At 48.3% G+C, this 14,272-nt stretch overlaps 1 protein-coding gene across 1 annotated transcript in view; it reads left to right on the top strand.

Annotated features, from left to right (window-relative positions):
* Positions 1 to 1,717: 1,717 nt before the first annotated feature.
* The window catches only part of CTNNA2 (catenin alpha 2), a 698,580-nt gene continuing 686,025 nt past the window's right edge, over positions 1,718 to 14,272 (top strand). The window contains exon 1 of the mRNA XM_054172387.1: positions 1,718 to 1,829. The gene's annotated coding sequence lies outside the window, so the exon portion shown is untranslated. The remainder of the gene's footprint in view (positions 1,830 to 14,272) is intronic.

Genomic DNA, 14,272 nt, shown 5'->3' with positions numbered 1-14,272 from the left:
CAAGTATGTGCCATGAGGAATCCGATCACATTTAAATGCATTTTTGTCTTTTTTTCCTGCTTCAGGACTCTGCCTTGACTCTGTTGCAGTGCCTTGATAAAGGCTGTTATGGTGCCAGTTCAGCTCCCTTCCTCATTTATTCCTTGTAAAAAAAAATAGATTCTGACTGTATCCTTCTCAGGCTAGGGATGGGAAGAGAAAAACAGAGAAGAAGAGGAGAAGAAGAGAAAAAGAGAAGACTGGCAACTACTGCTTTTACTGGTAAGATATTTGGCCTGATAGCTATTTGTACTGATAACATTATTCCCTGATCCAGGGAAATTGCTTTAGGAAGCCTAAAACAGGCATGGAAAGGTGAAAGTGTGGAAGGATTCATCTCCCTTCCCTCCTCGTTGCCTGGGAGTTTAGGTAGAAGCTGGGGAAGCAGACGGATGCCAAAAATGCAAAGGATGCAATGGGAAGCACGTCAGTGGGATTCACATTGCCTCCAACTGGAAAAGCCTCTTCAACGACACCTGCTCCACAGGGATCCTCTGCTGCTGGGGCTTGCTGGGCTGCAGGCTCAGCGCTGCTGGGGCAGGATGGTGGCGGCGCGTTCTGCCCCACACAAGCAGCAGGAGAAGGTGCTGCAGCGTAAGCAATAGAAGCAACAGAGCACGGCGAAGCGCAGGGCTTTGCAGAGCAAATCCGACAGCTGGAGCTAAGCACGCAGGGCTGTACAACACCCAAGGAGCGAGAAAGCCGCCAGCAAAGTTTCCGCAGCTGAAGAGCACACACAGGAGAACCGAAGTTCTCGCGGTCGGTCCCGATGGCACACTCAGAGCAAGTCTTTCCCCGCCCCGCGCAGTGCCTGAAGCCCCGCAGGAGCTCATCGGGCGAAGTACCCCACAGGCTCCCCCCCGCCCCAGCCCTTTGTTAGCCAGCCCCTCCTGCCACAGCCTCCAGCGCTGGCTCTTGGCGGCCGGCCTGCGCTGCCGAACCCCCGGGGCCAGGCAGGCACAGCCCTTCCGCGGCTGCACCTCAGCCTCCGCCGCGGTACCCCCTGCACGGGACGGACACGCCGCGGCCACCGAACCGCACCTGGCCCCGCCGCCGGGCCGGGCCGCGCCGTCCCCCCCGGTGCCGCTTCGCAGGCCCAGCCCCGCTGGTACAGCCCGGGGATGCCCTCACCCTGGCTCCCCACCTGCCGCGGCTGCCTCTCCACCCCCTCTCCCGGCCCGGTCAGCAGCCGCAGCCACCGTCGCCGCCTTCTCGCCGCTGGCCCCTCGGGCGCCTCCCGCAAGCCCAGCTCCGCTCCGCTCCGCTCCCCTCCCCTCACACCCCCAGCCTCTTGCCTCCTCCGCCGCGCCGCCCCCTCTCGCTCTCCCTCCTTCCCTCCCTCCACCCTTCCTCCTTCACCCGTCCGCCTGGTAACGCCGTTTCCATACTCACAGCAACTGCGCACTGAGGCGGCCCGCAGCCGGCCTGGGGACCCGCTTAGCCGGGACCGACAGCGGCAGCAAGGCCTCCCCCCGCGCCGGCAACCCCCTCGGCGGGCAGCTCCCGGCGGCGGGGGCGCAGGCGCGCTGCCTCCACCCCTAGTGGCTGCCGCGGCGAGGCCGGCGGCGGCAGCGGCGGCAGCTCCCGGGTCGGTCAGAGCCGAGCGAGCGGGGCTCGGGCCGGCAGTGGCAGCCGAGCGGGAGGCGGGGGCCGGGCGCTTTGCGAGGAACCGAACCGAGCCGCACCGCACACCCAGCCCGTCACGAACCGGCGCTGCTGGGGAGGAGGAGGAGGAGGCGGCGGCGGCGGCGGCAGCGAGAGATTCTCCCACCCCCACCCACCGAGCTGAGGTGAGGCCAGGGCAAAGCATCCTCCTTTCTTCCCCTCATCCCTTCCTCCCTTTCATCCTTCCCCACCCCCTCTCCATCTCCCCGAGCTCCTTCCTTTCATCCTTTCCTCATCTTCCTTCCTCCTTATCTCGCCTTCCTCTCATCCTTCCTTGCGTTTCCTGGTCCTCCTTCCCTTTCTTCTCTCCTTAGCCACCTTTCTCCACTCCTCCCCATCCCCCGACTCCTGCTCCCCGTGCCCACATCTCACACCCACCAGAAATAACAGCCGTGCCCTCTTTTATTTTTTTTCCCCTTTCCTCATTTTTTTCCCCCTTTTTAATGCAATTTGAATTCTCACCCAGTGGAAGAGGGAGAGACAGAGGCAGAGTCGGTCACAGACAGAGATAATCCCTCTTCCTTCAAAGAATGGATTTGAATTAATGGTCATTTTGTGGTGTGTGTGTTATGGGAAGAGGGGGATTATATTTAAGGCAGAAAAGAAAGGGTCAGAGGTGTGTTGTTTCACTTATTCAGCTATTTACCAAACATCACAACGAGGTGAAACCTACCTCCCTATTATTTTAAGTCCTTTCTTGTATTTTTAAAAATTTTATAGACATTGTTCTCCTCTCTTCGGGCATCAGAGATTCCTTCCTCCCTTTTATCCTTCCCGAGTGCCTGTGATGAGCAGGCGCTGCTCCTGCTGCTGCTCCGATTGTCTCAGCTGGGAGCTGGAGGGGAAGGGGCTCCAGTAGCTGTGCTGGGGAGGGGGCGGCAGGAACCAGCTTCCTCCATCCCTTCCCTCTAGGCCTCTTCCAGGGTCTGAGACCTTTCGAACCACCCACTTTGTATCCCATCCAGAATCCAAGGTGAAAGGTGCCAGCTCCTGTCAAAGGATTTGCTGGGGTGGCGAAGAGTGAAAGTTTAAAACGTGCCTTTGTCTGCATGGAGCGCGCTGGGGATGGTGAAAAGCTGCCTGGATGATGCTGGCTGAAAGGCAACGGCCAAAGTGTCTTCTTGTGTGGCTTCTGGAGTGGAAGAAGTTTTGCTTAGACATGGTGGTGGCAGTGTCGCTGCTGCCAGACTTCCCTTGTGCCTTGCCCGGTTGGGAGTTGGCGTTGTGGATGGATGTGTATGCCCAGGGGAGCGTCAGTGCGCCAAGGGCTCAGGGAAGGAACTTCCACGGCTTTATGGTGGGGTGTAGTGAGAGGAGTAGGTAGCAGGCACCTGCTCCTCTGCGGATTGGAGGAGGGAATGCTCTCCCTCGTGTCTTGCTGGTGCTATGCCTCTTGTTAAGGTGATGCTCCAGCAGTTGGTGGTTGCAGTTCTGTCTTTGCCAGTTGCGTGGTGGCAGAACATTTATTTGAGCGTTAGCGGGCTCCAGACCGTTTCAGCCTTTGTAAGCTTCCCTTTTGCTGTGTTAGAAGTTTCAAAGCCCTTCTTCTTTCAGAAAGCTATAGATACCCACAGCAGCTGATGCTGTAGCAAAACTCTGACAATCCGAATGTCCTCAGCATGTGTATGGTACACGTTACCTTGGCATGGATTCCCTGTGAAGTGTTGATCCTGCTCACTTGTCCGGGTGGCAGAGGATGCTGTGTGTTTTGGAGTACAAGGTAGATAAGTAGCATAAATAGGGGTGGTCTTAAATGATGTGGCTGATGGGAACAACAGATCCCACTGGCTTTGTGGCTCTTACAATGCTGCTGGCTCTCCTTTTCACCGAGAGTGTCCATGATTGATACCAGGTATTGTGGCAGGCGTTTTGTACCGCAGGTCACACAGAATTCTTTCGAGGGGAGAAAAAGCACAGCCCCCAGGGATGAACTTTTGCACTTAATTGTGTAAATCTTTGTTTACAGAAACATCACCTCATCTGTGTACAGCAGAGCTGTAATTCCATTAATGGGCTCTGCTGAGGACAAAAGCCTCACCGGGAAAGCTCCAGTGTCACTCCAGCCCTTACATGGGAATACAACCCTAATTTATGCAGATTTCTGAAAGCTCTTTCAATATTAATGTTGAGTGTGTATGGTATGACTGCAATGCCTTTGAACCACTGAAAACCAAGAGTATTCACAGACTCAGACTCTAAAGCCAAAGGAGGCAATTAGATCTTCTGCTCTGACCCCTCGACTATTAGAGTCTGTTGGATTTATTCCAGTGATTTCTTGAGCGCAGTAACTTGCAGTTGGCTGAAACAGATTTTCCAGACAAACAGGGAGTTTTGATCAGAAGACAGTAAGGGGTGGAGAATCTGCTGTTTATTAAGTTATTTGGCTTCTGCTTCCAGTCCCTGATTACTGATGTGCTGAAGAACTCGAAGTATGAGGTATTTCTTTGTTGTAACCTAGTAATCCCTCCCTTTTCTAGCTGAAAAAAAACCCTGCCAAAACAACCCAAGTGAACAAAAATTCTTTAAGTTGGTTGCTGCTTGCACTTTCCTCACAACTCCATTTCTGTGCTTTTTTTCATCCAATCCACTTTCCCCAGCATTTTTTGTGCAAATGAGAGCTGGATGCAGCACACCAATGCCTTGTCTCAGGAGTGTGTTGGGAGGTTGTGTCACCTCTCCACTGCTACTCATCCCATTATGCTCTTCATTTACGTACTCAACTTTGGTCTGCAGCACTGCATTTTCATCTCCTTTTCCCTGGGTGTGCTCACCCTTTGCAGGACTCTTTCCACAAGAGTTCCTCATTCTGTTGACTAGTGTGTGATGGGACTGAGGTTACTCAGCCTGGAGTAAAGGAGGTGGAGGGGAGACCTTCTGGCTCTTTGCACCTCCCTGGAAGGAGGTTGGAGACAGGTGGATGTTGGTCTCTTCTCCCTAGCAACAAGCAATAGGAAAAGAGATAATGGCCTCAAATTGCACCAGGGGAAGTTCAGGTTGGATATGAGAAGAAACTTCTTTCTTGTATTTGACTTCCACTTAACATTCAAATTGTTTTCTGTTCCAATATTCTTACCTACTTCAAGCACAATCTAACACAACCTTGTGTTTTGAATACACAGCTTCAGGGAAAGGGGCAAGTATAAAGAAGGGCAACAAAGCTGATGAAGGGTCTGGAGATCATCTGGTGAGGAGCAGCCGAGGCAACTAGGATTGGTTAGTCAGCAGACAAGGAGGTTGATCTCTACAACTTACTGAAGGGAGGTTGGAGCCAGGTGAGGGTTGGTCTCTTCTCTCAAGGACCAAATAAAATAGAATAGAATAGGCCAGGTTGGAAGAGACCTTCAAGATCATCGTGTCCAACCTAGTAGGATGAGAGGAAATTATCTTAAGTTGCAGCAGGGGAGGTTTAGGTTGGAGATTAGAAAAATCTTCTTGACTGAAAGGGTTCTCAACCACTGGAGTAGGCTCTCCACAGAGGTGGTTGAATCCCCATCCCTGGAGGTGTTCAAGAAAGGTGTGTAGATGTGGTGCTGAGGGATGTGGCTTAGCATCAGCCTTGGTAGAGTTAGAGAATGGTTGGACTCGATGACCTCAAAGGCCTTTCCCAGTCAAAACAATTTCACAGTTCTATGTTTCTTTCTTGTGGCTTTATAGCTTATAGGTGGCTTTTTGTAGCAATGTTGTGGTGTTTTTTTTCCCCTCTAGCAGAAGTTTAATATACCAAACCCTCCTGATGACATTTTGTACCTGATATTTCTCATTTATGAAGCATTTAATCAGTTCATAACTTGTGCCCATTTCATCACACTTGATTGTGCAGGCTGAAACCTAAGTGAGATGATGTTTTGTTGCAGAGGCTCCACCTTTGGGGAACTCCATGATGATCTGAGTTATGCAGTGATGTGCTCTTTTTGAAAGCTGGGGGGTTTTTTTGTGTTTTAGATGTCACTTAACTAGCTCTTCACCTGTTTAACTGGTGCTGCTTTGTCTTCAGCCTGCTATGGAAGGCCACAGAAGCTTATACACACACACACAGATATTCTGACCGGTTGGAAGTGTCAGTTGAATCAAAGAATAAACCCAGATTCGTTTAAGAAGGTCACTTGTCCTTAATTTTATTTCACATTATTTGTTACATAACTCTGATGTGTCAGCTGGGTCTCAGATAATTTCTCCTCAGGGCTTGTTTTGCTCCTGGCTGCCGTTGTTCTACCTATAGCTGTGAACGCTCTCTTGCCAGCTCTTTCAGACCACAGCTGGAACTGCAGGGGTCAGTCAGGCTTCTGACATTGCCCCCTCCCCCTGTTTTCAGAATTGCTAAAAATTCATGTCAGTGAGATAAGAATCTCATCTCCTTGGACACCTCTGTGAGAACCCTCTTCACTGGCCAACTTTGGTCCTGCTGAGCAAAAATGTGTTTATTACAAAGTAATACTGTTCTAACGTTGCACTTGTAATGGACTGCAGAAGTGGTTCCTCATTCTCAGGAGTTACTCAGTGCCCTTCTGTACTTTGTGTAGCTCAGAGCCCCTGTGCAGCAGCACTCCTGGGTGAGGGCTGAGATTTATTTTCTGCTTAGAATCATAGAATGGTTTGGGTTGGAAGGGACCTTAAAGATCATTTAGTACCAACCCCCCTGCCAGGGACACTTCTCACCAGCCCAGGTTGCTCAAGGCCTCATCCAGGCTGGCCCTGAACACCTTCAGGGATGGGGCATCCACAACCTCCCTGGGCAACCTGTTCCAGTGTCTCACCACCCTCACTAGAAAGAATTTCTTCCTAATCTCCAATCTCAATCTGCCTTCTTCCAGCTCAAAGCCATTGCCCCTTGTCGTGTCACTCTGAGCACTTGTAAAAAGTCCTTCCCCAGCTCTCCTGTGGCCCACTGCAGGTACTGGAAGGCTGCTGTAAGGTCATCCTGGAACCATCTTTTTACCAAGCTGAACAACCCCACCTCTCTCAGGCTGTCCACACAGAGGAAATTCTCAAGCTCTCTGATCCTCTTTATGGCCCTCTTCTGGACCCACTCTAGCAATTCCAGGTCCTTCTTGTGCTTGGGGCACCAGAACTGGATGCAGTACTGCAGGTGGGGTTTTGTGAGAGCAGAGCAGAGAGACAGAATCATCTCCCTCGTCCTACCCTTACAGATCCTTCTCCTTTGTTATACTTTTTTTTCCTGTTGAAGAGGTATCTTAATCATCACCTATCAATTTTTTTACCCTGACTGTTCCAAAAACTATGGCATTTATCCTCCCTTGATACTTTCCTTCTTGTTATATGTGGCTTCTTACTGCTAATGGCAGCATTTAATCTAATCTGTTTTGTTGCCAAATTGTAGTAGTTATGACAATGCCTTCTAGGTATTACATGGTGTCTGAACACACCAGTAGGAGAGTTGATTTTATTGTGTTTTTTTTCTTCTGTGTACAATGCCACAGCCAGGCTGTTTATTACATTTCAGAGCAGAGTGGGCTTTTGCTTTTAATATAGCATATTTCAAGACTTAAGCTAAGGAAAGCTCAGCTCTTTATTCATTTTCTCCATGCTTTGATCACAGGCAGTATGAAGCATGGGACATACTTGGGTTTAAGATATGATACCAAATGGTATTGGAAGGATGAAGTGGAAGGGTAGAGGAGGAAATCACACAATATGTAGGTGGAAATACGAGGGGCAGGCTTGCAGAAGTAAAGAACAACATTAACCTCACAGTAATTACAGTGGCACACTAATCCTAGAATCAATAAGGTTGGAAAAGACCTCAAAGATCATCAGGTCCAACCTGTCACCCAAGACCTCATGACTACTAAACCATGGCACCAAGTGCCACATCCAATCCCCTCAGGTGGTAATTTGGTTGGAGATTTTGGGGCTCAGGTCTGTAGAAATTATTCCCCTGCAGCTCATTGGTGGTGAGCTTCAGGAAGAAGAAGTTAAAAAGAACACAGCTGGAGGGGGGAGATGAAAGTGACAAAACCAGAGCTGCATTGTAGAGGCTAGCTAAGAGCTGCTTTTTCACTGAAATAAACGTGTTTATCTTCCATAAATAAAATCTCTGTTAGGATAAACCTTCCTGAGAGCTTAGGTAAACAATGCAGCGCCTCAGTTGTCCAGCAAGAACTTTTCCCAAGGCACAGTTTCCACCGGGAAGCAGAAGTGGCTGTGACTCTAATTCTTCTGTGCAGCTCCATTATTGATGGGTAAGGCCCTCTCCAGCTGTATCAACAACACCATGAACCTGGCTGCGGTCAAACTGCTGCTAAGTGCAGCGTGAACACTGCTGGAAGATAATTGTGTTAATATTTTAATGAAGAAGAGACAAAAGTGTTTAAGACTTTGGGAAGGAGTAACTTGAAGACATGATAACAAAGAATAGAAACCAGGCTCTGGCTAGTGAAAAGAAAGTGGTAAATGACCAAGTTATTTCTGTAGTCCAACTTGTTATTCTCCTGTGGGAGTTCAGGACACATCTAAATATGTCTCAAAGGCTGATAACACTGTTGTACTGAGTCTCCAGTTGGGCAGGCTCAGCACTTGGGGGATGTAAATGAATTTTATCTCAGGTTTCTGGATAAAAGCTTTACAGCTCAGTTTTCTAAGTGCTCTCCTCAACATCATGTGTGAGCCATTGAGTGCTAAGCTATCTGGTTCCAGACAGTGGTTGTATACAAGAAGGCATTCTTGAAAGTTTTCAAACAGCGAGAGAGGTTGAGGTCATATTTACATAACAAAGCATAGAATCAAAGAATTGCTTGGGTTGGAAGGGGCCTTAGAGATCATCTATTGCAATTGTGGGCAGGGACACCTCTCAACTAGACTCATCTGCCCAATGTCTCATCCAGCCTGTCCCTGAACACCCCCAGGGAGGGGCCATCCACAACTTGCCCAGGCAACCTGTTCCAGTGTCTTACCACCCTTCTACTGAAGGATATCTTCCTAAACTCCAGTCTAACCCTACTCTCCCTCAGCTTCAAACCATACCCCTTTGTTCTATTGCTGGATGCCCTTATGGCAAGTCCCTCTCCAGTCTTCCTGTAGGATCCCTTCAGGTATTGGAATGCAGCTCTAAGGTCCCCCTGGAATCTTCGCTTTCCCAGGCTGAACAACCCCAGCTCCCTCAGTCTATTCTCACAGCAGAGGTGCTCCAGCCCTTGGATCATCTTTGTGGCCCTCCTGTGGACTTACTCAACAGCTCTCTGTCCTTCTTATGATTGGGGACGCCTGAACTGGATGCATTATTTGAGGGGGGACATCAGATACTCTAGGAAATGAGCTCATTGTGAGCATCACTTACAATTACAGCAGGCTGAAAATCAGGATTTTCTTGTTATGGCAAATCCTCATCTTTGGGGATAGAGTTTTTGTGGGGGTTGGAACATGGGGGTGAGGTTTAAAATTTCTAGCAAAGGAAAATTCTTTCCCCAGGTAGAAATAGCAGAACCACCCCCAACCCCCCAAACAAGCCCCCATTCACATATTTTGATTCAGATTTCATAACAGAATCATAGAAAGGTTTGGGTTGGAAGGGACCTCTAAGGGTCATCTAGTCCAACCCCTGGCAGTGAACAGGGACATCCTTCACTACATCAGCTTGCCCGGAGCCCTGTCGAGCCTGACCTTGAGTATCTCCAGGGATGGGACCTCAACTGGGCAACTTGTTCCAGTGTTCCACCACCCTCATGGTAAAGAATTTGTTCCTTACATCCAATCCAAATATCTTCTAATTTCAAACCATTGGCTCTTGTCCTATCACTGCAGGCTTTTGGAAACAATCCCTCTGCAGCCTTCTGGTAGGTCCCCTTCAGGTACTGGAATGCTGCTCTTCGGTCTCTCCAGAGCCTTGAGACAAAGCATTTTGACTTTATAGGAAGCAGGAACAGAGCTTTATCAGTAGTTTTTCATTGGATGTGTTGAGAAAATACACCTCTCTTTGAAGTACTCTAGCTGTGCTGAATCAGCGCTTTGTGGCAGCAAGGTTGCTTTTTATTCCTTGGGAATATCTTCTGGCTGGCTGTGCTTTTCAGTCACATCGCCCCTTGCATTAGTATTCCAGTACTGAGGACAGCAGAGATGGAGTTTCATCCTTGCTGCAGAGACTGCCCAAGTTCTCAGGCTTCTTGAAGTAAGGAGAATTATTTAGTTAAGTGAAGCTGAATCACAGAATCATTTCATTTGGAAATGACCTTAAAAATCATAGAGTCCAACCATTCTGTATCTCTGCCAAGGCTGGTTCCTCAGCACCATGTATCTGTCTCCTTGAAATACCTCTAGGGACGGGGATTCAACCACCACCCTGAGGACCCTCTTCCAGTGGTTGAGAGCCCTTTCAGTCAAGATGTTTCTTCTAATGTCCATCCTAAACCTGCTGTCTTGTTTTGGCTAAGAGGGACCACTTGTGACAGCCTGTTGAATATGCTGGTGAGCAGGTCCAGGGAGGCTCTCCACCCCCTCTAGTCTGCCCTGTTGAGACCACACCTGGAGTATTGTATCCAGCTCTGGGTTCCCCACTTCAAGAGGGACAGGGATATACTGGGGAGTGTCCATGAGGATGATTAAGGGGCTGGAACATATGTTTGATGAGGAAAGGCTGAGAGACCTGGGGCTGTTTAGTCTGGAGAAGAGAAGACTGAGAGATCTTATTGATGGTTACACACATCTGAAGGCTGGGTGTCAAGAAGGAGCCAGGCTCTTTTCCATGGTGATAGGATGAGTGGCAATGATACAAACTGGAACCCAGCAAGTTTCACCTGAATTTGAGGAAAAACTTCTTTACTGTGAGGGTGATGGAGCCCTGGAACAGGCTCACCTAGATGCATTTCTGCTCTCCTGCCCAGAGAAGTTGTGGAGTCTCCTTCTCTGGAGACTTTTAAGACTCATCTGGATATGTGTGACCTGCCCTAGGTAATTCTGCCTTGGATGGGGGGGGTGGACTTCATGATCTCTGGAGCTCCCTTCCAACCCCTACTATTCTATGATTCAGTAAAATGCTGACATCATTCTGGCTTTATAACCAAAGTACTGGCTGCAAAGGGTGGTTGGGCTTGGAGTTCAGTTCCAGAGGGCTTTCCTCTGGTTCCTGGTTTGGGGTGTCGGTCTCTTCTGCTTTGCTGGCTGCTGGCTTGGATGCTGTCCTTATTAGCTGGTTGTCTGTGCTGGCTTGGCTTGGCTTGTTAGCTGGTTTGCCCCTTATTAGTCCATTCTATCATTTCATTAAACTCTCCTTATCCCCAGCCAACCTCAGTGTGTGGGGCTTGCTTGTTAGAGAAGGGCTGTCTTAAACCAGGACACCTGCCCTGGTGCAACTTGAGGCCGTTTCCTCTCCTCCTATCACTTGTTACTAGGGGGAAGAAACCAATCCTCAGCTGGCTCCAATCTCCTTGCAGGGAGTTGTAGAGAGCTGGAAGATCTCCTTTCAGCTTCCTTTTCTCCAGGCTAAACAATCCTAGTTTCTTCAGCTTCTCCTCTTCAGACCCTTCACCAGCATTGTTGCACTTCTCTGGACCTCAGTGTCCTTCTTGTAGTAAGAAAGTGAATCCTGTAACAGTAGGAGCATCTGACAGAGCTTCCATTTGAGAGGTAAGAGAGCAGTGGGTTTTGCAGTTCTGCAGAGGGATCTCTCCAGTCAGAGGATTTCAAAGCTATTTTTCACAGCTACTCCAATCTGTTGTTTTTGCTGGTGTTACAGTAATTATGATGTGACATTTGTTTCTCCTCTGTACTTGCCCCTTCATTTGAAGCTGTGTGCTTTAAAAACGAGTGTGTGTTAGATTGTGCTCGGAGTGGATAGGAGCCTAGGAACAGAAATCAATTTGAATGTAAGTGGATGCTAAATTCTGAAGCCACTTTTACAGGCAGAACCTGGAAGTGGTTTGGGGCAGGCTCCCAGTTGCCCAGGTGACTTCTGCAAATGGAGCTTAAGCTTTTAAATGACTTAAAGCTTTGTGGAATGGATTAATCAATTTGCACTTTTCTCCAACTAATCAGCCTTAATTTTTTTTAATACTCTTTTATTTACTACCCAAAGCCACTCCTCTTTAGTCCCCTGAATCTCCCTTCTTGGCAATGCTCCACCGAAGCCCACCCTGCGCGGCGGAGGCAGCTCAATCAGTTAAGCAGTTCGGTTTTTACCTGTAAATGGCTCCCTTGGAAATGTTGCACTCCTTGCATTTGAAATGCAGAGAGTGTGTCCAGCCTGCGCAGAGCAAACTGCTTTCAGCAGCTCCCTAAATCGTTTCAAACATCAAAAGAAACTCCGAGAGATCTCTTTCTAAGAGATTTAACTTTCAGCTGAGGCTGTGGAGGAAAAGGCTGCTATGAAACTGCAGTCAGCGCTGACTTTCTCCCTGTCGTAGTTTCATGATGTCAGTTAGCAGCGAGGGTTGTGGCCTTTCCAGGGGAGCCACGTTAGCAAACACAAATAAAAGCTCTTGAAAAGAGGCAGAAAAAAACCCAAATGTGCAGTTTTAACTCACTTGAAGAGTCAGAGACAGACATGTGTATCTGGTGAGAGATTATTTTGTCTTCATCTTGCCTCAGGAAGAAACCAAACCACAACATTTTGTTGTTTACTCCTTGCTACAGTAAGATTTGCACTGTAAAGTTGTTCTGTAAGTCGTGAGTCAGTCTGGAGATTTCTGTAAAGAAATAGTTTTAAGCAAATGAATATAGGATTAGAATCCTAGAATCAATAAGGTTGGAAATGACCTCAAAGATCATCAAGTCCAACCTGTCACCCAAGAGCTCATGACTACTAAACCATGGCACCAAGTGCCACGTCCAGTCCCCTCTTGAGCACCTCCAGGGTGACTCTGCCACCCCCTGGGCAGCGCATTCCAATGGCTAACAACTCTCTCTGGGAAGAACTTTCTCCTCCACAGAATGGCTTGGGTTGGAAGGAACCTTGAAAGGTCATCTAGTCCAGCCCCCAGAGAAGGGCAATGAAGCTGCTGAAAGGTCTAGAGAACAGGTCTTATTAGGAGCAGCTGAGGGAACTAGGGCTGCCTAGGGCTGGAGAAGATGAGGCTGAGGGGAGACAACCTTGCTCTCTACAACTCCCTGAAAGGAGGTTGGAGCCAGGTGGGGGTTGGTCTCTTCTCCATATTATCAGGTGATAGAATATGAGGAAATGACCTAGAAATTGTGCCAGGGGATGTTTAGGCTGGATATTAGGAACAGTTTCACAGAATCAACCAGGTTGGTAAAGACCTCAGAGATTATCAAGTCCAACCTATTCCCTAACACCTCCTGACAACTAAACCATGGCTCAGATTGGCCACATCCAATCTTTTTGAACACCTCCAGGGTTGGTGACTCCACCACCTCCCTGGGCAGCACATTCCAATGGCCAATTACTCTTTCTGGGAAGAACTTTCTTCTCACCTCAAGCTTGACCCAGTCCCTTCTGCCCACGCAGCTGGGGATCAGCCCAGGACCTGGTTGGGGCTGGGCTAGGAGCACTTGGTGCTGGCTTATGTTGAGCTTTTCATCACCCAGCACCCTCAAGTCCTTCTTCTCTGTACTTCTCTTTATTCTCCACCCAGCCTGCATTTGTGCCTGGGATTGCCCTGATCCAGGTGCAGGACCTTGGCCTTGTTGAATTTCCTGAGGTTGATGTGAGCCCACCTCCCAAGCCCAACTTTGAACTAAAAAGTCAAGTGAGAAACATACAAAAAGAGGAAGAATGCATGGTTTAGGTACCTTTTTTTTCTGCTTTTTTACAGATGATGATCCAAAAAAAATCTCTGTCTTTTAGTACCAGCAGAGCTTGCATGTAGCCAAGCTTGGCTTCAAACAGTTGGCACTTATTTTTCCTGCTGTTGAGTAAGATTAGACTGCTACTCATCATCATTAACTGATTAGGTCAGGAAGGAGGAGAAAAGTTCTTCCCTTTGTTAAATATGGGGATGTTGCTTCATTGAATTCTTGCCTTTAAAGTCCACAGGTGAAGCTTTAAGGTACAGAATGACAAAGAAACAACTACCACTTGTTACCAGTTGGGTAAAAAATGGCAGTTGTGGGGTTTTTTCCCTATGTTTTTTTTTATGATTGGGGTCAAAGTGATAGAGGTTTGTGTATTTCTATTGCAGCACATGAACTCATTTCTAGTTTTCATCCAAACAGTCTTGAGTGCCTACTATAATCAAGTCTGAAATGCAAATGCAGAATTGCAGCTGCTTAGTCTAATTTTAACCATATCTATTATCCCTGTCATCTACATTTCCAGGGCTTAGATGCTACACAGAAATGCTTCTAAGAAACATAAATTGTCAGGAAGTCCATGAATGAAAAAGCATGAGGCTGTGTAGAGACAGAAGAGGAAGAAATAGGTTCAAACAAATGCTCCTGTTGGCTGAGAGCACTACTCAGAGGCCTGGGCAGAATGCAGAGCTGGTGCTTGTGCTTGGTTGGGCTACCTGTGGTGTTCTCCATGTAATTCAAGCCTGTCTCATTCAGCTGATGACATGTTTTGGATTTTAGGATGTGCTGAATATTGTTTCTGGGTCAGAGCTGATATGTAGCGAGCACAGGAGCAGTTTGTAAACCAAAAAAAGCATCAAAGAGGACAACT

Source organism: Dryobates pubescens, chromosome 23 (genome assembly GCF_014839835.1).
Source record: "Dryobates pubescens isolate bDryPub1 chromosome 23, bDryPub1.pri, whole genome shotgun sequence".
Lineage (NCBI taxonomy): Eukaryota > Metazoa > Chordata > Aves > Piciformes > Picidae > Dryobates > Dryobates pubescens.
The sequence above is the reverse complement of the archived record's forward strand: the minus strand, read 5'-3'. Positions and strand labels throughout refer to the sequence as shown.